The sequence below is a fragment of the Panthera onca genome, chromosome F1 (genome assembly GCF_046562875.1).
Source record: "Panthera onca isolate mPanOnc1 chromosome F1, mPanOnc1 haplotype 2, whole genome shotgun sequence".
Classification (NCBI taxonomy): Eukaryota; Metazoa; Chordata; class Mammalia; order Carnivora; family Felidae; genus Panthera; species Panthera onca.
The window spans coordinates 28,901,793-28,926,667 of record NC_138355.1 but is presented as its reverse complement, the minus strand read 5'-3'; the positions used below and the strand labels follow the sequence as shown (position 1 = coordinate 28,926,667).

The window sequence follows — 24,875 nt, the reverse complement described above, 5'->3', positions numbered from 1 at the left end:
GTTTATCCCTTGCTGCTTTCAGAATTTTCTCTTTATCCTTGTATTTTGCCAGTTTCACTATGATATGTCGTGCAGAAGATCGATTCAAGTTACGTCTGAAGGGAGTTCTCTGTGCCTCTTGGATTTCAATGCCTTTTTCCTTCCCCAGTTCAGGGAAGTTCTCAGCTATAATTTGTTCAAGTACCCCTTCAGCACCTTTCCCTCTCTCTTCCTCCTCTGGGATACCAATTATGCGTATATTATTTTTTTTTAGTGTATCACTTAGTTCTCTAATTTTCCCCTCATACTCCTGGATTTTTTTATCTCTCTTTCTTTCAGCTTCCTCTTTCTCCATAACTTTATCTTCTAGTTCACCTATTCTCTCCTCTGCCTCTTCAAGCCGAGCCATTGTGGTTTCCATTTTGTTTTGCATTTCGTTTAAAGCGTTTTTCAACTCCTCGTGACTGTTCCTTAGTCCCTCGATCTTTATGGCAAGAGATTCTCTGCTGTCCTGTATACTGTTTTCAAGCCCAGCGATTAATTTTATGACTATTATTCTAAATTCACTTTCTGTTATATTATTTAAATCCTTTTTGATCAGTTCATTAGCTGTTGTTATTTCCTGGAGATTCTTCTGAGGGGAATTCTTCCGTTTGGTCATTTTGGAGAGTCCCTGGCGTGGTGAGGACCTGCAGTGCACTTCCCCTGTGCTGTGGTGTATAACTGGAGTTAGTGGGCGGGGCCACAGTCCGACCCGATGTCTGCCCCCAGCCCACTGCTGGGGCCACAGTCAGACTGGTGTGTGCCTTCTCTTCCCCTCTCCTAGGGGCGGGATTCACTGTGGGGTGGCGTGTTCCGTCTGGGCTACTTGCACACTGCCAGGCTTGTGTTGCTGGGGATCTGGCGTATTAGCTGGGGTGGGTAGGCAAGGTGCACGGGGGCTGGAGGGGCAGGCTTAGCTCGCTTCTCCTTAGGTGATCCACTTCAGGAGGGGCCCTGTGGCAGCGGGAGGGAGTCAGATCCGCTGCCGGAGGTTTGGCTCCGCAGAAGCACAGAGTTGGGTGTTTGCGCGGAGCGAGCAAGTTCCCTGGCAGGAACTGGTTCCCTTTGGGATTTTGGCTGGGGGATGGGCGGGGGAGATGGCGCTGGCGCCTTTGTTCCCCGCCAAGCTGAGCTCTGCCGTCCGGGGGCTCAGCAGCTCTCCCTCCCTTTGTCCTCCAGCCTTCCCGCTTTCTGAGTGGAGCTGTTAACTTATGACCTCCCAGACGCTAAGTCGTGCTTGCTGTCGGAACACAGACCGTCCGGCCCCTCCGCTTTTGCCAGCCAGACTCGGGGGCTCTGCTTGGCCGGCGGGCCGCCCCTCCGCCCCGGCTCCCTCCCGCCAGTCCGTGGAGCGCGCACCGCCTCGCTGCCCTTCCTACCCTCTTCCGTGGGCCTCTAGTCTGCGCTTGACTCCTGAGACTCCCTTCTGCTAATCCTCTGGCCGTTTTCTGGGTTCTTTAGGCAGGTGTAGGTGGAATCTAAGTGATCGGCCCGGACGCGCTGTGAGCCCCGCGTCCTCCTACGCCGCCATCTTCCGGCTATACACTCAAGAACTTGGTAATTTTATGTAGAAGTTGTAATGGACTTTAACATATGTAACTCAGCAATATGCAAATTTTGTGTTGTTAAAATACTTTTTAAACTTTGAGAGAATCTTCAGTTTTATCTCTGCATAAATCAAGATAATAACCGATGACTTATCACTGCAGAATATTTGGGTTCAAGAAGACATCACTTGTAGTTCTACATGCTCCTTACCATACTGACATTTCCATAAAAGTAAGAGCATATATTATGAAAATAGGAAACATGAGTTTTCCATTGAGAAGTATTTCATTTAAGGGGCTCCAATTTAGAGTTGCTTTGGCATGAGTTGAAGAAATGAGTCTCATCTGTCAAAATCTTCATGTATGGGAATTGTAATCCACCAGAAAAATTAAAAACTTCAGGTTTGTTTTGCTTCTTTGAAAAAAACAAAAGATACAGAAAAGTTTAAAGAATAATAGACCAAAGACCTATGTATCTGCCACACAGAATTAACCAATATTAACAGTAATATTTTCTTTAGATTTCTTTATCTCATCTCTATGGGGGGGTGGGAGATAAAGAAATAAAACTTTACAAATTACATTTTAACTCCATATAATCTCTTTTCTGATGCTGATGTCCTCTATTCTTTATTCCTCCCCAGAGGTAAGCGCTCCCTGAATTTGTTGTCTGGTCAGTGCTTTTGTTTTTCAAGGATAGATTTAAATACCTACGAACAGTACATAGTGTTTACAGTGTTACTTCCTTATTGCTCTGCAACTTGCTATTTTCACCCAACATTTTCTAAACTTATCCATGTTAATATTTAAAACTCTAGGGGCGCCTGGGTGGCTCAGTCGGTTAAGCGTCCGACTTCGGCTCAGGTCATGATCTCTCAGTCTGTGAGTTCGAGCCCCGCGTCAGGCTCTGTGCTGACAGCTCAGAGCCTGGAGCCTGTTTCAGATTCTGTGTCTCCCTCTCTCTGACCCTCCCCCGTTCATACTCTGTCTCTCTCTGTCTCAAAAATAAATAAACGTTAAAAAAAATAATAAATTAAAAAAAATAAAAATAAAAAAAACTCTTTCATTTATTTTTATCTGCTATTTAGTATCCCATCATATTATTAAACACAATTCATCTATCTTTTTTCTTACTGATGGGTATTTAGGATGTTTCCATATTTTTGCTATTACAAATCATGTAGCAGTTAATATTCTTTTTTTAAAAATATAGTTTTTTGTTTTTATTTTAGAGAGAGTGAGAGCAGGGAAGAGGGGCAGAGAGAGAGAAAGAAAATCTAAAGCAGGCTCTACGCTCAGTGCAGAGCCCAACCTGGGGCTGAATCCCATGACCCTGGGCTCATGACCTGAGCAGAAATCAACAGTCAGACACTCAACCAACTGAGCCACCCAGGTGCCCCAATATTCATACATATACACATATATATGTATATACGTACGCACACATATATATGTGTATATATACATGTGTATATATACATATGTATGTATATATATGTGTGTGTGTGTATATGCATATATATCCTCATTTATGTTAGGATTTCTTGAATGCAGTGGTCTCCCACTTTGCTGACCAGACTGCCCTACCAATAAGAATTTAACTGCCTAACCCCAGTATTTCTATATTATTTATAAATTATATAAATGCTCTATCACACAAATATATAACATCCATTATCAAATGTAAAATTTTTCTTAAAAGATGAAATGAATAAATACAAACTTCTATTATTTTCTTCCCACATTCCATTTGAATTGCTAGATTATAGGATATAGATATGTATAGTTTACTTACACTACTATCATATTATCATATTATATTATCATATATCAGTATAATGCCACATTATTATTGGTAGTAGTAGTATCCCAACAACTATACTAATTTGCATTTCTTCAGAATATGAAAATTTCCATTTTCCTACATCCTTACTAACACTTGATATAAACATATGTGTCAAACATTTTATTTTGATAAGATTTCAAACCAGCAGATAAGTTGCTAGAATGGTTTAACGACCTCCTATGTAAATTCCACATAGATTCACCAACTATTAATACTTTTGCTACATTTGCTTTCTTTCTCCATCCTTCTCTGCTTTCCTCTTTCCTTTCCTTTCCTTCGTATATATTTGTATTTTATTTACATATTTTTTTCCTGAATCATTTGAATATTGTAGATATTATGACTTGTCAGTCTTAAGTATTCCCATATGTAACTCCCCAAAACAAAGGCATTTTCTTTTGTAACCATGGTACAATTATCAAATTCAGGAAACTTAACATTGGTATAGAATTATAAAATTTCACCAATTTTCCCATCAAATCCTTTCTAGCAATTTTTTCTGATCCAGGACACGTGTTGAATTTAGTTGTCTTGTCTAAGTCTCCTTTAATCTGAAAAAGCTTCTGAGACTTTTTTTTCTTTTTCATGACATTGACGAATTTGAAGAGTATAGGCCAGTTACTTTGTTTCCTGTTCTAAATTTAGATTTGCCTAATGGTTTGTGCATGATGAGATTCGGTTATACATTTTTGGCGAGAATATGACATAAGTGAAGCTTTGTCCTCAGTGAATCACATCAGGAGATTGTCAATTCTTTTAAGTTTTCCAATCTAATGGACATGAAATGGAATTGCATTTTATTTTGCATTTTCTTGATGGATCATGACACTGAGCATCTTTTCCTATGTTTACTGGTCATTTGAGTTTCTTATTTTAGAATTGGTTTTTCATAATCTTTTGTCTATTTTTCTTTGATTCAGATGTTATTTGAGAGTAATGTGTCATAGATTTCCTTCCAAACTGTCATTTGTCTTTTATATTTAGTTATGCTTTGCTTTGCAGATCTTTAAAATTTTAATGTAGTCTAATTCTACCATGTTTTCCTTTACGATTTCTTTGGTGTCTTGTTAAAATAAATTCTCTCCTATTTTGTAAAGATCTCTTATGGTTACTTCTTATAGTTTTTAACATTTTATTAACATTTATGTCAAATATAATACAATATAATATAATAAATATATAATGACTTTATTACTCTAAAATTACTTATTGTATCACATGTCTTACTAACTAGTTAGGCTGCCCCTTTCTGTTTTTTTGTCCACCCCCCCAAAATTATTTTGATTGTTTGTGGGCCTTTAAAGTCCATAACATTCATATTGGGGTTTTAACTGGGAACCCATTGACTTTGTGAATTAAGTTACAGAGAATGCAATCTTTATGATATTGAGTTCTTCCAACTATGAACATGAATCTGATATATCTTGTTTTCAGTCAGGTTCTACATTATGTTGCTTGATAACATTTTATAATTTTCCCCATGAGTCCTGCTAATCTTTCATTGGATTTTATTCCTAGAGATCACAGTGGTTTTATTGCTAATGTGAATGTTACCTATTTTTTGTTACATTTTAAATTGATTATTGCTTGTGTATAAAAATCTATTGATTTTGGAGGCGCCTGAGTGGTGCAATTGGGTAAGTGTCCAACTTCAGCTCAGGTTATGATCTCACAGTTTATGAATTCAAACCCCTTCTTTGGGCTCTCTGCTCTCCGTGCAGATCCCATTTTGAATTTTCTGTCTCCCTTTCTCTCTGCCCCTCCCCCACTCATCCACACACACTCTGTCTCTAAAATAAATAAGCATTTAAAAAAAATTATTGATTTTTATAGGTTAATCTTGTGTTTAGTTCCAATGGTTTGTAATTTTTTAGACTTTTTTGTAGACAGATATATCATCTGCAAATAAAGACAATTTGTCCCTTCTTTTCAAATTTTTGTACTTCTTTTTTTCTTTTTCTTTGACAGGATCAGATAGGGTCTTTGAAAGGATCAGATAGGTCCCAAGTACAGTGTTAAATAGTAGTAGTCATAGGAAGAGGCCTCCTTGTCTTGTTCCTGACTTTAGAGAGTTTCACCATTGTGATGTCAGTTGCAGGTTTTTGTTAGGTAGCTGTAGCAGACATTTTTGGTCTAGTATCACATCCCCTCCATCTCTAATTTTAGCTGCATCTATAATGAACATAGTTGACTTATTCTAGCAGCATCTTACTTCAAGTGTATGCTGTGTGTCTCTGGTGACTTTTTCCCCCTTTATGGCCTCTCTGCAGGCCTTTCCAGAAACCACAGGAGCCCACTCAGTCCTTGTGGGCTGCACATTCTAGAAGTGCTGGGCTAGGAGTGTTAATGCTCCTAGGGTCGCCCCTCAATCAATTGTGAATGGGAGCTCATAGATAGATGCCCCAGCTCCTAGCCTTTCCTTTGTCTGATGGACCACTCCTTTCATGCTCCTCAGGGCCTCAGTGATATAAATATTGAGACCTTGCTGCTTATAACAGCAGTCTTTAAAACACACCCTTATATTGACTTACTTTCCTTGCTTGTGTCATTCTCCTGAAACCTCACCGCTGCTTCCTGGGGTCATCTCCCAAATAAAGCACTTAGTACTATGGTCCTTGTGTTAAGCTATTTTCAAGGAGTTTCAAAGTATCTTTTTATTTCATAGTTTCTAAGAGCTTCTATCGTGAATTTCTAGTGTATTTTATTGAATATGCTTTCCATCATATCTGTTAAGATGATCCTACATTTCTTTCAGTTTAATCAGTTAATGTGGCTAATTACTTCAATAAAATGTCTTGATGTTGAAACATCTTTTTGGGGGGAGGGGTGGGTTAAGCCCTTCTCGGTCATGATGTGTTTTTTATTTTTTGGGTTTGGTTTCTGTGTGTGTGCGTGTGTGATTTTGTTGTATTTTTTTAAGTTTTATTTTAATTCCAGTTAGTTAACATACAGTGTTATACTAGTTTCGGGTGCACAATATAGTGATGTCACACTTCCATTCAACACTCTGAGCTGGTCACAACAAGTGCATCATCACTTGCCATCAGGGAAATACAAATCAAAACTACAATGAGATACCACCTAATACCTGTCAGAATGGCTAAAATCAAAAACACAAGAAACAACAGGCGTTGGCGAGGATGTGGAGAAAAAGGAAACTATGTGAACTATTGGTGGAAATGCAAACTGGTGCAGTCATTCTGGAAAACAGTGTGGAGATTCCTCAAAAAGCTAGAAATAGAACTACCCTGTGACCTAGCAATTGCACTATTTGGCATTTACCTAGAGAATACAAAAACACTCATTCAAAGGGATAAGTTCACCCCTATGTATATAGCAGCATTATTTACAATAGCCACGATACAGAAGCATCTCAGGTGTCCATCAACTGATGAATGGATAAAGAAGATATATAGATAGATAGATAGATAGATAGATATAATGAAATATTTTCAGCCATAAAAAAATAATGAAGTCATGCCACTTGCATGATGTATTTGGTTTTGATTGTTCATTTGTTGACTTTTGGATTTTCATTTTTCATGCTGGATTTGATATGCTAATATTTACTTGGGATTTTTGTATTTACATTTATAAGTGAGATATGGCCATAATTTTCTTTTTGTTGTCCTAATCCAGTCTTGTTATAAAGTTCCCTTCTCTCTTTGTTCTTCTCTAGGGTGGCTTATGTTAGAAAAGGATTGTGTTCTTTGAAGATTCAGTGAATTTCGTTTATTTTTTAAATTTTTTAAAATATAATTTATTGTCAAGCTGGCTAACCTACAGTGTATACAGTGTGCTCTTGGTTTTGGGGGTAGATTCCCGTGATTCATCGCTTACATACAACACCCAGTGCTCATCCCAAGTGCCCTCCTTAATGCCCATCAGTGAATTTAGTTTAAAACCACATAAGCCTAAGGTTTGTGGTTTTTTGTTTTTTGGTTTTTTTTAGGTTTAGAGGAAAAGAAGATTTTCAACAATAGATTTTTTTTTTTTTACTGGTTATTGCCTTATTTAAATTTTTAGCTTTTTGATGCCACTTTGATGATGTATATATAGTCTTATGGAAAGTTTTCCATTTCATTTAAGTTTTTAAATTTGTGGGCAAATTTAATTTATTGAAATGTTTATCCTATTCTAGTTTTCAAGTTTTCTACTGTAAATACAATTTTGTCCTTTTAATTTCTAGTATTTTTGTGTTCTCCCTCCTTTTCCCTTTATCAGTTACTAGTGTTTTCTCTTTTTGATTAGTGTATTCAAAGGACCAGCTTCTGGTTGTGATTCTTTAGTCGTTTGTTTTCTATATTATTTATTTATTTCTATCTTGACTACATCCTTGTTGAGAGGCTGTATCTGGTTCTATCTGCTATTCTAGGTACGAAGCTTTAGATAAGCCATCTCACAGGTTGGGATCACATTTTCTTCCAGCCCGGCTCCACTATTTACTTCACTTACACATAAGTTGAGAATTAGACTCCCAGCCACATCAGCCAATTCTCTGACCCAGAACCCAACAAGTGTACATTATTAGCCCCAATTTCTGCATTGTTTCTATTCAGTTATGGTCCATGCGGATTTTAATCTAGCTTCTGAGCACAGCTGTATTTTAATTGTTCTTCCTTTCTTATATTTTATTTATCATTGCGTTGCCATGTATTTTGGGAGTGGTGGTTAAATTGTAAATTCACAGAACCATCTTGACTGAAAGTCAGGCAATCATTTTTCTAATTCTTTGTAGAATTGGAAACTATTTTAACTGTTTAGAAAAACAGTAATAATTTTATAGTTCCAAGAGTAAATTTTAACTATTTCTGTGAATAAAAGTTATCCTTTTTTGCCTTAGAATTTTTAAAAGATAAAATGAAGCTCTATCAAATCTGTTCAGAAAGTATGTAAGACCAGAGGACCAGAATTTCAATAAAAAGCCAAGAATAGCTGCCCAGTGGCCCCAGGATGGGTATGGAGGTAGCATGGCAGTTAAGAGATGCCCAGGACACAGGGAAATCATATTCAGAGGAATACATCCTGAGCCAGCAGAAGATGCACCAGAAATCCAGCCTCCATCTGGAAGTTCAAGCAGAGTCTTTGCCACTTTCCAAGATTGGCTGTCTCTCTGTGGATCCCTCAGGTAGGCAAGGGCTTCTGGTGGAACTCAGGAAACTGATGAAACTGACTACCACTCACAAAGGGAAACCACTGTAGGAGCCTCTGTCACTTCTAGTTCCCAGTCTGACTTATAGCATGGGACATAGAACCACCATCCTCTGGGCACTCGGAAGAACTTCAGAAAATCCTGCGGAGGATGAAAATATTATCCATATTGATTCATCTGATGAAAACCTAGAACCAATCTCTGGAAAATATTGCTCTTAGCAACATAAGAACTGCAGGAAATCTTTTCAGGACTTTGGGAGCACATAAAGAATCATGTAGTAGAACATTCCTATTGCTGCCCCCTCTTGTAGCCAGGAACCCTCACGGGCTGCCAACCTACACCTGCACAAGTTGATTCATTCTAGGGACCAGCCTATAAGTGCCCTGAATGTGATAAAGGTTTCATCTTCACAGCAGATGTGTGGAGGCAATGGTGTAATGTACACAACATGGCGTGTGCTAATATGGCTGTGGGAAATGGTGTCTTGAAAAAGTCCTGCTACACTGCATCAGAACCATCACAGTTCAGATGGGTGAAATACAGGAAAAGAGCACTCCAAATTATACATTTGTCCTGTTTGTTGCTGTGATTTTGCAAACCAAACGCTCTATCTAAACATATCTAAACCCTCTATCCAAACATGATCCATCGACAGGTCAAGCCATACAAGTGCCAAGAATGGCCTTTGTTCATTTGGTCAGGTTGAAAAGTCACCAACAGGAGCACCTGGGCAGCTCAGTCAGTTAAGTGTCCAACTCTTGATTTTGGTTCAGGTCATAATCTGACAGTTGAGATCAAGCCCCACGTCAGGCTCTGCACCGACAGTGTGGAGTCTGCTTGGGATTCTCTCTCTCCCTCTCTCTCTCTCTCTCCCAAAATCAATGAATAAACATTAAAAAAAAAAAGGACACCAGCAAACACACTCTGGAGAGCACTCCCTCTACTGTGATGAGTGTGGAGGGACCTTCACGAGGCTGGCATACCTTCGGCCCCATCAGCGGATTCCTACTGGAGAGAAACCATATTCCTGTGCTTGTTGTGGCTGTTCTTTCACTGAGTCAGTGCTCTGAGGAGGCAGGAACAGCTTCCTAAGGTGGAGGAATCCTGGTGGCAGGGACAGATAAGTTTATTATCACCTTTTGTTTTTATCTCCATTAAGATCTATTAACTAAATCAAGGTTTCTAATATGGTCGCTAACTTAGGCCAGATTTTTTCCCCAGACTCTGTCCCTTCATGGATGGCTCAAAATAAATCTAAGAATGTGGTTTATTTTCCCCTTGGAAATGCTATGGTCATTTCTAGCAGGAGTAAAGTAGGTATTTTCAGGTGCAGAGAACACTGTTATTAATGACTGAGAATTGAGTTTTTACAGTTAGCAGACTCCTTATCAAGAAGCCTGGCCCTTTTCATAATTTGGTGTCTTGCTTGGTACTTTCAGGACTAGTCTTTATTGGAGTTTTCCATTATAGTAATCTCTCTGCTGTTTGCATGCTGTTTGGGATGCAAATGTAGTCTCTTTCCTTGAGTATCTTGGTAATTTGGTTTATTTTTGCCATTAATTGTTGCATTTTTTTTCCAAAATAAAATATTTTCTTAAAATTTTTGACAGCATTTATTTGGATGAACTTCAAACTACAGGTACAAATTTTATGTATTCCAGGAGTAATGTTACCTTTTGAGAGAGAATATGACCCATATTAGTAGTGAACTTCCCATATTAGTAAGTAGTGAATTCACTTATGTATTTTAAGAAATCCATTCACCCCTTAGGAGTATGTGTTGTCTTAAGTCATCTTCTGGTTTGTTTGTTTTTTTTTCCTTTTTAAAAATCATCAAAAAGAGAATATTTGGTTGAGCTTACTTTGTAAGTCTGTTATGGTCCTTTCCTATTGTAACTGACTTAAGCTCCTGGGTTAGGGTGCTGGGCACACATTTGGAAATGGAATCAATCTAATAAAGATTCTTAAATTCAAGCCAATTGTTGGGCTTTACAAAGTCTATGGTCTCCTGAAGTCCAAAGGAAAACATCAGTGATATGGATTATTTTGATAGGATTCATATCTTATTGGATTCTCAAGGAGCCTGTGATTCAAGAAAAGGTTCAGAACTACTTTACAAAATTTATGGAGTGACTTTCAGCCTCATTCACTCTGATTTCATCGTTGTCTTTTGTTCTTTATGAATTCTCTCAGAACTAATGTATCATTACGAAAACACCATCTTTAATATTCCTCTAATGAATGTCTTCTTTTACATTTATGATTGTATTGACATTAACTTCTTTTGCATGATGTATGTTTTAAGATTTTTTGAAATTTTGATGAAACTTGCATGCTAAAATTGCAAACTTGTTTTTGCTTTACATCTTTACGCAGTTAATAACTGGTGATGGTAGAAAACAAGCTAAAATAAGCAATATGGTGATGGAACAACTTGAAAGCATAGGTAAATAGTTTCATTGAAATGGAAAGGGGAATTATGAATGGCTCTTAGAAGACAGAAATGGCTCTGAGTTGAGAATTTTAAATGTACTCTTAAAGCCATTTTATCAGGATAAAAAGAAAATATAAACATTTCCATTGTAATATCTGTTCTAAGCATTGTTTAAGTCTACCATAATTTCTGAAATTAATAGATCCCATTAAAGTGATGATCTTTAGTAAGTGTAACAGATAGAAATCAAATCACATAAAAATGAAAAAGAAGATCTAGTAGAATGGAAAGAGCTCTGGGCTGCCATTAGGGGCTGTGCAATTTCCAGCTTCCTTGCTTGCAAAATAGTGATTTCTAAGGTCCAGTGCAGTTCCAAAATTTCTTTGCTTAAGTCACAGGATGAATTCTATTTCCACTGTGCTTTCAGCTACCTGAAGTGACATAAGTGATTATCATTTAATATTCATGGTTGCAAGAGGGTCCAGATACTATTTGTTTCACAGTAGTACGGTAAACTGAACAACAGCCACCAGCAGTGTCTGGAGATTGTACTCGCCGATGCTAATCCTTGGAACCTGTAAATGTTACCTCTTAAAAAAGGGGGCAGGTGGGTTGGCAGATGCAATAAAGGATTTTGAGATGGAGAGATTTCCCGGATTGTGTGGGTGAACTCTAAATGCCATCATAGTGTCCTTACAGGAGACAGGCACAGAGAGATTTGACACAGACAGAAAAGAAGACAGTACGAACATGGAGACAAGAGACTGGAGTGATACAGCCACAAGACAAGGGATGCTGGCAGCCACCAGAAGCCGGAAGAGAGAAGGAACCGAGTCTCCCCTAGAGCTTCTGGAGGGAGCTTGGCCCTGCCCACATCTTGATTTTAGCCCAGTGATACTGATTGCAGACTTCTGGCTTCCAAAACACTGAGAAAATAAATTTCTGTTGTTGTGAGATACTTAGGTTGTGGTACTTTGTTACATGGCCAGAGGAAACTAATACAAGTGGCTCACACACACATATGCAGACATCCAGGCGTTATGATTGTGGACCTAATTATATGGGGGAAGATAGATGCATACCGACTGCATTTCTGTGTTGTCTGTTTAGAGTTATACAAATCCCAGGCTGATGGAGAATTATTAAACCTATGTCTCCAGATGTACGTCTTATGATTGCAGAAGTATCAGGGACGCGCCTCTCCCAACTATCCCCCTCCATTGATGCCTAAAGTCCCTTTTTTAGGATATACCTTTTGCAGTCTCAAAATGGAAAAACTAGGTATCTATGTATTTATTTCCTACCACTTTCCTTTCAGGAACGTGAATTGAGGAGGACCAAATAGGGGCTTCAGTTGCCTCACATATGCATCTACATTACCCTCTCATTCAACTCCTCTCCCTCATTGGCCCCCTTGGTCCTTAAAGACAGGAATTCAAAGGTGAGAGTCAAAAGGAGAAATGGGGAACTGCCAACTGCAGAAGGCTGAGGGCAGGGCGGTGGGAACAAACGGGGTTTAGGCGAAGAGACAGTATTTATAGCAGAAGGAGCACTAACTTCCCAGTGAGCCAAGGGAGGAAGCTGGGTTTGGCCTTAGTTCCACACTCTGCCCCCACTTTGAGGTGGAGGCAGTACAGCTAGGCAGATCTGAACAGATGTTCTGCTTCTATGCTTACTAGCTAGGGAATCTTGGATACATTGCTTATGCTTTCCACAACTTTGTTTTCTTATCTGAAAAGTGGGGATAACAACACTACTTTCCTAGGACTGTGTTGTAGATGCTACAGAATTAGAGATTTCTCCACTTACTAGGGAAGACCATGTTTTAGTTCATTTTTCTCCATGGATTAGGAATTGCAGTATTCCCCCAAAAAAGGTAATCAAAAGGGTTTCATTGTTTTGTGTGTCTCGCATCCATGAAATACAGCCAGACCAACACTAAACCATCCTACACACCTAGAAAACTGATTGGAGGATTAACACAACAATCTGCACAACCTGAACCACAGAATTCAGCAGGTAAGCAGTGCGGAGAAGTGAACTTGGGGAATGAAAAGGAGCAGGAAGGGAGGTGTTTTTGCGAGCGGAGAGAGGACAGAGACTGGGGGCGGGGGAGAATACGGGAAAAACGCCCCTCCCCAAAAGCAACTGGAGAGAAAGTGGAAAATTGGAAACAGCCGCAGGGACTAAGCTAAAAAGGGAGAAAGGAGAAAGGAGAGGGTTTAAATTCCAATAAGACTGTAAACAAGGGGAGCACAAAGTCTGCAGCTCGATACCTGGCGGTGCTCTGGTGGGAAGGGCGAATCCCCAGAAGCAGAGTGGGGTCCGGGAGGTTCTCAGGCCACACGGGGAAAAGCGGTTCCACTGCTGGAAGGACATTTGGTAGAGACTGTTGAAGCCACCTGGTCCCAGCAGACCCCAGAAAATGGCCACTTTCGTTGGTGCTGGAACAAGGTCATTAAGAGTGAACTCTGATGCCAGATGTGTGTTGTGATTTTCCATAATCCCTGAAACGCTGCTGCTACACTATCTTGTGAACGTTTTCTGGGGCGGGTGGCACCCGGCCGCAGTCTTGAGGCAGCAGCAGCAGCAGGGTCCAGCAAGCGTTCCTGGGTGCAGCCAGCATTTGGCTATTGCTCCGTGAGACCCTCCCGCAGAGGGGTGGAACAGGTCAAAGCCACAGTCCTTCAGAAGTAAGGGGCCGGGGAAAACAGCTGCATCTGAGACAGAATTCGGCAGAGAGGTGCTGCCTGGGGCCTGGTCATGGAGAGTGAAGAAACGGGGAGTGGACGAGAGCTGAAGACCCAGGACGGGTGCGTGACTGCTGATCCTGGAGAACAGACTGGGTAACTGGCTGGTGCCATTTTCACCTCTCCTGCACAGGCGCATGTGCACTTACGAGTGCCACAACGATCCACCCCAGTAGGCTAGTAGTGCCATCTAGTGGGGAGCTGAGCTGTTACACTGAGCCCCGCCCAACTGGGCCAACCTCGTTCTTCAAAAACACAAGTCTCACCGCCTGCTTAGTTTATGGACCAAAAAGCCCTTCATAGTCTGACTTCTAGGGGAAAATGAAGTAATTTCAGTCCTAATTCAATCTGTTAGCAGGTCCATCTATTCAATTTTCTTTCTTTTTTTCCTTTTACACTTCTTTTCTTTTTCTTGAATACAGAAGGAGAAAAAATTCATTTTTATTTTCAATTTTTATTAAAAATATTTTCTTTAATTTGTATTACTGTATTCTTTACTTTTGTGTAAATTTTTTCAAATTCTATTTTACTTCCATCATTTTATTTTAGCCTACTTCAGCGTATTCCCCTTTTCAAATTTTCAAACAATTTCCTTTTTTTCTTTTTCTTTTTCTCTCTTTTTTGTTTCTTTTCTTTTTCTTGAATGCAGAAAGAGAAAAACTTCACTTTTACTTTCAACTATTAAAAACATTTTTCTTTATTTTTTTAGTATTTTTTTGCTTTTATGTAAATTTTTTCAAATTCTATTTTACTTCCATCATTTTATTTTAGTCTACTACAGTGTATTCACTTTTTAAAATTTTCAACAGATTTCCTTTTTTTCTTTTTTCTTTTTCTTTTTTCTCTTTTTCATTTCTTTTTTTCTTGAATACATAAAGAGAAAAAATTCATTTTTATTTTTAATTTTTATTAAAGATATTTTTCTTTAATTTTTTTCTACTATATTCTTTACTTTTGTGTATATTTTTTCAAATTCTATTTTACTCCCATCATCTCATTTTAGTCTGCTTCAGTGTATTCATTTTTTCAAATTCTCAAATGATTTCCTTTTTTTTTCTTTTCTCCCCCCCCCCCTTTTTTTTCTCTAATCTGTCAAACCACTTTCAACGCCCAGACCAAAACACAGCTAGGATTTAGCATCATTTATTTGATTTGTGTGTGTGTGTGTGTGTGTGTGTGTGTGTGTGTTTAATTTTTTTATTTTAATATTTTTTAATTTTATTTTTTTAATTTTAATTTTTCTGCCTCATTAATTCCTTTTCTCCCTTAAAAATGACAAAATGAAGGAATTCACCCCAAAAGAAAGAGCACGAAGAAACGACAGCCAGGGATTTAACCGACACAGATACAGCAAGATGTCTGAACCAGAATTTAGAACCACGATAATAAGAATACTAGCTGGAGTCAAAAATAGATTAGAATCCCTTTCTGCAGAGACAAAAGAAGTAAAAAATAGAATAAAATTAAAAATGCCATAACTAAGCTGCAATCACGGATGGATGCAGCAGGGGCAAGGATGGATGAGGCAGAACAGAGAATCAGCGATATAGAGGACAAACTTATAGAGAATAATGAAGCAGGAAAAAAGAGGGAGATTAAGGCAAAAGAGTACAATTTAAGAATTAGAGAAATCAGTGACTCATTAAAAAGGAAGAACATCAGAATCATAGGAGTCCCATAAGAGGAAGAGAGAGAAATAGGGGTAGAAGGGTTATGTGAGCAAATCATAGCGGAAAACTTTCCTAACCTGGGAAAGACACAGACATCAAAATCCAAGAAGCACAGAGGACCCCCATTTGATTCAACAAAAACCGACTCAGGCAAGGAGAGAATCATGAAAGCAGCAAGGGAAAAAAAGTCCCTAACTTACAAGGGAAGACAGATCAGGTTTGCAGCAGTTCTATCCACAGAAACTTGGCAGGCCAGAAAGGAGTGGCAGGATATATTCAGTGTGCTGAATCAGAAAAATATGCAGCCAAGAATTCTTTATCTAGCAAGGCTGTCATTCAAAATAGAAGGAGAGATAAAAAGTTTCCCAGACAAACAAAAGTTAAAGGAGTTTGTGACCACTAAACCAGCCCTGCAAGAAATTTTAAGGGGGACTCTCTGAGGGGAGAAAAGATGGAAAAATATATATATATTAAATATATATATTATATAAATTATATATATATTATATAAATTATATATATATTATATAAATTATATATATAAATTATATATTATAAATGATATATATATCAAAAGCAACAAAGATTAGAAAGGACCAGAGAACACCACCAGAAACTCCAACTCTACAAGCATCATAATGGCAATAAATTCATATCTTTCAGTACTCACTCTAAATGTCAATGGATTCAATGCTCCAATCAAAAGACATAGGGTAACTGAATGGATAAGAAAACAAGATCCATCTATATGCTGTTTACAAGAGACCCACTTTAGACCTAAAGACACCTTCAGATTGAAAATAAGGGGATGGGGAACCATCTATCATGCTAATGGTCAGCAAAAGAAAGCCGGAGTAGCCATACTTATATCAGACAGTTTAGACTTTAAAATAAAGACTGTATCAAGAGATACAGAAGGGCATTATATCATAGTCAAGGGGTCTATCCACCAAGAAGACCTAACAATTGTAAACATTCATGCACCAAATGTGACAGCACCCAAATATATAAATCAATTAATCACAAACATAAAGAAACTCATCGATAGTAATACCATAATAGTAGGAGACTTCAACACCCCGCTCACAGCAATGGACAGATCATCTAATCAAAAAATCAACAAGGAAACAATGGCTCTGAATGACACACTGGACCAGATGGACTTAAGAGATCTATTCAGAACATTTTATCCTAAAGCAGCAGAATATACATTCTTCTCCAGTGCACATGGAACGTTCTCCAGAATAGACCATATACTGGGACACAAATCAGCCCTAAGTAAGTACAAAAGGATTGAGATCATACCATGCATATTTTCAGACCACAATGCCATGAAACTCAAAATCAACCACAAGAAAAAATTTGGAAAGGTAACAAACACTTGGAGACTGAAGAACATCCTACCAAAGAATGAATGGGATAACCAAGCAGTTAAAGAGGAAATTAAAAAGTGTATGGAAATCAGTGAAAATGATAACACCACAACCCAAAATCTCTGGGACGCAGCAAAGGCGGTCATAAGAGGAAAGTATATAGCAATCCAGGCCTTCCTAAAGAAGGAAGAAAAATCTCAGATACACAACCTAACCTCATGCCTTAAGGAGCTGGAAAAAGAACAGCAAATAAAACCCCAAACCAGCAGAAGAAAGGAAATAATAAAGATTAGAGCAGAAATTAATGCTATCAAAACCAAAAAAAAGTAGAACAGATCAATGAAACCAGAAGCTGGTTCTTTGAAATAATTAACAAAATTGATAAACCACCAGCCAGTTTGATCAAAAAGAAAAAGTAAAGGACCCACCTAAATAAAATCAAGAATGAAAGAGGAGAGATCACAGCCAACACAGCAGAAATAAAAACAACAATAAGAGATTATTATGAGCAATTAGCAATTATATGCCAATAAAATGGGCAATCTGGAAGAAATGGACAAATTCCTAGAAACATATACACTACCAAAACTGAAACAGGAAGGAATAGAAAGTTTGAACAGACCAATAACCAGTAAGGAAAACAAATTAGTAATCAAAAATCTGCCAAAAAAAACAAGAGTCCAGAGCTAGATGGCTTTCCAGGGGAATTCTACCAAACATTTAAGGAAGAGTTAACACCTATTCTCTTGAAGCTGTCCCAAAAAATAGAAATGGAAGGAAAACTTCCAAACTGTTTCTATGAAGCCAGCATTACCTTGATTCCAAAACCAGACAGAGACCACATTAAAAGGAGAACTATAGACCAATTTCCCTGATGAACATGGATGCAAAAATCCTCAACAAGATATTAGCCAACTGGCTCTAACAATACATTAAAAAATTTATTCACCACGACCAAGTGGGATTTATACCTGGGATGCAGAGCTGGTTCAATATCCGCCAAACAATTAACATGATCCATCACATCAATAAAAGAAAGGACAAGAACCATATGATCCTCTCAATAGATGCAGAGAAAGCATTTGACAAAATACAGCATCCTTTCTTAATAAAAACCCTCAAGGAAGTAGGGATAGAAGGAGCATACCTTGAGATCATAAAAGCCATATATGAACGACCCAACGCTAATATCATCCTCAACGACGAAAAACTGAGAGCTTTCCCTCTAGGGTCAGGAAAAAGACAGGGATGTCCACTCTCGCCACTGTTATTCAGAATAGTATTGGAAGTCTTAGCCTCTGCAATCAGACAACACAAAAAAATAAAAGGCATCCAAATCAGCCAGGAGGAGGTCAAACGTTCACTCCTCACAGATGACATGATACTCTATATGGAAAACCCAAAAGATTCCACCAAAAAAACTTCTAGAATTGATTCATGAATTCAGCAAAGTTGCAGGATATAAAATCAACGCACAGAAATCGGTCGCCTTCCTATACACCGACAATGAAGCAACAAAAAGAGAAATCAAGGAATCGATCCCATTTACAGTTGCACAAAAAAACATAAAATACCTAGGAATAAATCTAACCAAAGATGGGAAAATCTATATGCTGAAAACTATAGAAAGCTTATGAAAGAAATTGAAGAAGACACAAAAAAATAGAAAAAGATTCCATGCTGCTGGATAGGAAGAACAAATATTGTTAAAATGTCAATACTACCCAAAGCAATCTACATATTCAATGCAATCCCTATCAAAATAACACCAGGGTTCTTCACAGAGCTAGAACAATAATCTGAAAATTTGTATGGAATCAGAAAAGACCCTGAATAGCCAAAGCAATCTTGAAAATGAAAACCAAAGCAGGAGGCATCACAATCCCAGACTTCAAGTTATACTACAAAGCTATAATCATCAAGACAGTATGGTACCGGCACAAGAACAGACACTCAGATCAATGCAACAGAATAGAGAACCCAGAAATGGACCCAAAAATGTATGGCCAACTAATCTTTGACAAAGCAGGAAAGATATCCAATGGAATAAAGACAGTCTTTTCAGCAAGTGGTGCTGGGGAAACTGGACAGCGACTTGGAGAAGAATGAACCTGGACCACTTTCTTACACCATACACAAAAATAAACTCAAAATGGATGAAAGACCTCAATGTAAGACAGGAAGCCATCAAAATCCTCGAGGAGAAAGCAGGCAAAAGCCTCTTTGATCTTGGCCGCAGCAACTTCTTACTCAACACGTCTCCAGAGGCAAGGGAAACAAAAGCAAAAATGAACTACTGGGACCTCATCAAAATAAAAAGCTTCTGCACAGCAAAGGAAACAATCAGCAAAACTAAAAGGCAACCGACAGAATGGGAGAAGATATTTGCAAATGACATATTAGATAAAGGGTTAGTACCCAAAATCTATAAAGAACTTATCAAACTCAACACCCAAAAAAACAAATAATCCAGTGAAGACATGAGCAAAAGACATGAATAGACACTTCTCCAAAGAAGATATCCAGATGGCCAACCGACACATGAAAAAATGCTCCACATCACTCGTCATCAGGGAAATCCAAATCAAAACCACAATGAGATACCACCTTACACCTGTCAGAATGGCTAACATTAACAACTCAGGCAACAACAGATGTTGGCGAGGATGTGGAGAAAGAGGAAGTGGAGAAAGAAGCATTGTTGGTAGGAATGCAAGCTAGTGTAGCCACTCTGGGAAACAGTATGGTGGTTCCTCCAAAAACTAAAAATAGAACTAAAAACACCTACAACCCAGCAATTGCACTACTAGGCATTTATCCATGGGATACAAGGGTACTGTTTCAAAGGGACACATGCACCCCCATGTTTATAGCAGCACTATCAACAGTAGCCAATATGGAAAGAGCCCAAATGTCCATCAATGGATGAATGGATAAAGAAGATGTGGTATATATATACAATGGAGTATTACTCAGCAATCCAAAAGAATGAAATCTTGCCATTTGCAATTACGTGGTTGGAACTGGAGGGTATTATGCTAAGTGAAATTAGTCAGTCAGAGAAAGACAAAAATCATATGACTTCACTCATATGAGGACTTTAAGAAACAAAACAGATGAACATAAGGGAAGGGAAACAAAAATAATATAAAAACAGGGAGGGGGACAAAACAGAAGAGACTCATAAATATGGAGAACAAACTGAGGGTTACTGGAGGGGCTGTGAGAGGGGAGATGGGCTAAATGGATAAGGGGCACTAAGGAATCTACTCCTGAAATCATTGTTGCAGTATATGCTAAGTAATTTGGATGTAAATTTTAAAAAATAAGAAATAATTTTTAAAAAAGGGTTTGATTCTTATCATTCCATATCAAATGTGGTGCTGGTGTCTAGATATTACCCGCAGTGTTTCTGCCCATTTCCCAGAGGTTCCCTTTTGCTGGGTCCTAGAGTTAGGATGGCTCATTTGGCAATGGGGCAAATGACACAGGGGTTTCCTGAATACCAGCTGGGCCTCTGCCAGCCTCAATAGTAACCACCGACTAGGGGTGGGCATGGGGAATGTGGTGACAGGAAGTGGAGAAGTGTTCCAACCCATCTGTCAATTTTCCTAGGGCAGAAATCAGGGCTCATGATGACATCTAGTGACTGCTCTCCTACTCATTAGGAGTGAATTATTCTCTGTATTATGGTTTGTTAGTTATTGCTGCATTAACAAATTACCAACCAAACTTAGCAGCTTAAAATAACAAGCACTTATTATTTCACAGTGTTTCCAAGGGTCAGGAATTTGGGAGCCGCTTAGATAAATAGTTCTGGCTTCAGGTCTCTTAGGAGGTCTTAGTCAAGTAGTCAGCCAGGTCTGTAGTCATCTGAACTCTTGACTGGGGCTAAACAGTCCCCTCTAGGCTCACTAATGTGGCTGCTCCAGATGTCTTCACCACCAAGCCCTCTTTATAAGGCTGCTCATGACATGGTAGCTGGCTTCCCTCGGAGCAAGTAATAGTGGGGGCGGAGGGCAAGGCGGGGAGAGAGAGAGAGAGAGAGAGAGAGCGCTATGGAAGCCACAATGCTTTTTATGATCTAGCCTCAGAAGTTGTGCACCAACACTTCCACCTTATTCCATTGATTAGAACCAAGTCACTGAGTTCAGCCCACACAAAAAAGAAGAGAGATTAAGCTCACTGCTTAAAAGGAAGGGTATCAAAGAATCTGTGGGTATATTTTTTATTTTTATTTAATTTTTTAATTCTTTGGGTTTTATTTCAGCTTTATTGAGGTATGTTGACATATAAAACTCTACGATAAAGTATGCCTTGTGGTGATTTGATATACATATACACTGTGAAAGGGTTCTCTCTTTCTAGTTAACACATCCATCATGTCACATATTCATCTTTTCTTATTTTTGGTGAAAATACTTAAGTTCTACTCTCTTAAAATATTTCAGTTATATGGTACAATGTTATCAACTACAGTCACCATGTTTTACATTAGGTCCTCACGCCTCGTTCATCTTATAGCTGAAAGCATGTACCCTTTGACCAACATCTCCTCAATTCCCCCACCCCCAGCATCTGGCAACCACTATTCTATCTGCTTCTATATGTTTGACTTTTTTAGATTCCACATATAAGTGATATCATATAGCATTTGTCTTTCTCTCTGACTTATCTCACTTACCATATATAATGTCCATGTCTACCTGTATTGTCACAAGTGGGAGACGTCCTTCTTTCTCATGGCTAAATAGTTTTCCATTGTGTGTATGTATGTGTCCACCATATCTTCTTTACCCAATCATTCCGTGATGGACACTTATGTGGGTACATTTTTTAAGCCACCACAATGGTAGAAAATAAAAATGTAAGCAAGCATGTTTCTAAACCAAAAATGGGGGATTTACAGCACATTCTCCTGGTGGCAGATATGCAACCTATTTCTGAGAAGGAGCACATAAACCTTAGTGACCCTTGCTTAACCATACTGATAGGCAATAGCCAAGACCTATTAGTCTTACCTGCTTTCCTAGAAAAGGACACTGTTATTTACCTCATGTGGGAATATTTTTCAAGGCTCTCACATAACAGATTGTTGTAAGGGCTGATTGGGATAATGGATGTAGTGTCAGACCCCTAAAAAGTGTCACTGAATGGTAGCTGTTATTTTCCTGTCACCAAACCTTATTGATTCCATCTCTGAAATCTTGGGCATCTCTTCATCTTATTTACTAGCCCCCACTTGTCCTAACTTCACCTAAACTACCACAGAAGATCCTTGCTTCCCTCCTTGTCCTCAGCCTCCTCTACATCCTCTTTACTTTACAGAAGAAATGTTTTGCTTTACATCTTAATTATAGCTTGGGTTTTACAGAGGCTCCATTTATTCACTGAACCATTCTACTGAGTGCCTGACACTCCTAAGACATTGAAACTGTGAGCCAACTCTGACTGAGGATGCGGGAATTGGCTAAGAAGAAAACATAAGAAATTATTATTGTACCATGGTGGAAAATTTTTAACTGTTCTGGCAAAATTTTATGCAAAATGGAGAGAGGGCAACTTATGTTAAAGATGAGCTTCCCTCTCAACTTTAAAAAGATACCATTTTTCTGGCTTGATGAAACATTGCTGTTCCATCTTTGGCAATATTTTCATGGATCCTTGAATTTGTGGTTCACAGCCTATTTCTGGGTTTAACAGTGACATCTGCTCAAGTATTCTATCAATTAAACAATGATTTTCTTCCCTGCAAGAATTGTCAAGGCCTAGCTGGAACTCCCGTGTGATTTGTTGGCTTCATATCAGAGATAATATAGCTTTTTGATGTGTATGCATTTAGGTTATAAAATTTTGAGTAAATGCTGTGTCAAGATTCATTGCTGGTGTATTTTTCTGTGAATGGCATAGACACAGAATGTTTTGTTAGTCAGTGAGGTAAAACATTGGTGGGCCTTCCAGAAACCATCACTCCTTTAACTCAAATTCCTTTCTCCTGGCCAGGTTATTGACACCTTTTCTAAGGAAATAATGATTACTAGCTGCCAACCCAGGTTCTCCCAAATCCATTCTTAAGTAAACCATAGGTCTTCCTTCTTCCAACTGCCTCCACTTTGGAAGGACAGACTCTAGTGGGAAGAATTTGTGCCAAGCCACTTTGCATCTGGTTGGCCTCTCTTCTGTACTGGCTTCTCCACTGCCTGTATCGCTGCCTTCCACTTGTGTGCCACTGCCCAGCCCAGTGACCTGTGGCTACAGTAGTGGGCCTGCTTTCCCCTGCAATCCCTATTCAGCATGACCCTTGCAGCTGGTGTGAGAAAACACTGGTTGGGAGACTTTTCCTTAAATTGTGACTTGATTATATGATAGCACTGAAGGATTAGTGAACTTCTCTTCAGTCTGTTCAGTATATTATATTCCCTTATATTCCAGAAACACAGGATGTAGCTCTAAAGATACCCAGCACAAGCTAATCTAGCTTTTCTCTGCATATTAACAAAAAAAGGATGTTCACCATCTCCCAAAAGATGTGCCCATCCAGAAGCCTATACCTAGATACTGCCTCTCATCTGCAGAAATGAGATTAGGGGACCATATCAAAACCTGCTTGCTAATTTGAGTTTTCCATATCCAAGTCAGGAGGAGTTCTAGCAGTTGGAACCTATTTTTAGTTTCATTCTGTTGTGATCTCATCCTGATTGCCTGTTTATTTTCATATTGTCCGCTTACTAGATGATAAACTTTAATTATTACCAACACATTAATTATACCAGTGGTCCCAACTTGGCTGTGCATCAGGACACACAGGAAGCTTAAAAGATTAGAATCCAAGATGCGCTACAGACCTGTTCCAATATTCCAAGCTAGGATTTAGGAAGTTCTATGGTTAACAAACAGCCCAGGTGATTTCTATACAGCCATTCTATGAACTGGTCTGAGGAACAATGCCTTAAAAATTTATAGAAGCAAACTAAAACTTTTAACTATTAAAACTGTACTGACAATTATCTTTAAAAAAATACAAAGAAAAGCAATAACTTCAACCTTCAAAGATTTCATTGATTACCCAGGAAAAATATACTAGCCTTTACTTTGTTCATAATCACGAGGTTATGGTTGATTTTTATGACTTATCTACCAATTTAATACCTGTGACTTCAACCTAATTTCCTTTCCTGGCAGGATAACTCCAACTTTCATTACCCCACTATTGTCCTTCCTAATTAGCCAGATACAGAAGTTGAAGCCAAGGTCATATCACTGGTAAATAATGGGAATGGACTAATAACCACTGGCTGTCATGTCAGCCCCAGAACCAGGCCAACTCTGTTGTTTGAACATGCAGATGTATCTAAGGGAATTGAGACACAAAACCTCCAGACATGCAGTCAGAACTCTTATACCAAGGTTACCTTTGTCAAACAAGGCATGACAACATGTACCCCTTCTCTTTGGCTCCCATGTGTCAAGATGGAATCCAAGAGAAATTCAGATTTGGCACCCTTTGGTGGCAATTAAAAAAAAAAACGCTAATGATAGCTACAAAAGGAATATACTATACATTCTTATGGAATAGCTTATTTAACTTTGGTAAGATTAGAAGCGCTCTTTTCCCATAGGCATCAAGGGAACTCTGTGAGGTCATGGATTCTTCACAGTTGAGGTCCAGAACTAAGAACCACTGACCTTAAACTATAGAAAATTGGGCACCTGGGTGGCTCAATTGGTTAAGCCTCTGACTTCAGCTCAGGTCATGATCTTGCAGGTTGCGGGTTTGAGCCCCACATCGGGCTCTGTGCTGACAGCTCAGAGCCCGAAATCTGCTTCAGATTCTGTGTCTCCTCCTCCCTCTGTCCCTCCCTCACTCTCTCTCTCTCCCAAAAATAAATCATACATTTTAAAATGTTTTAAAAATAAAAATAAACTACAGAAAATCAATACATTATGGAGAATGGCTGTTCGTAATACAAATTGCAAATAACCTCATTACAGAGTAATTGTGAGTCATGTTGGTTTCCAAACCTGGTCTTAATGACTTTGAAACACAGACACTTGGCACTTGGGCAAGAGGTATTTTAT

At 38.7% G+C, this 24,875-nt stretch overlaps 1 long non-coding RNA gene across 1 annotated transcript; it reads left to right on the top strand.

Moving 5' to 3' along the window:
* Positions 1 to 8,261: 8,261 nt before the first annotated feature.
* Positions 8,262 to 11,961, top strand: LOC144614818 (uncharacterized). The gene is made up of 2 exons (XR_013553024.2): positions 8,262 to 8,542; positions 11,692 to 11,961. It is a non-coding gene; the product is annotated as an uncharacterized LOC144614818 (long non-coding RNA).
* Positions 11,962 to 24,875: the final 12,914 nt, after the last annotated feature.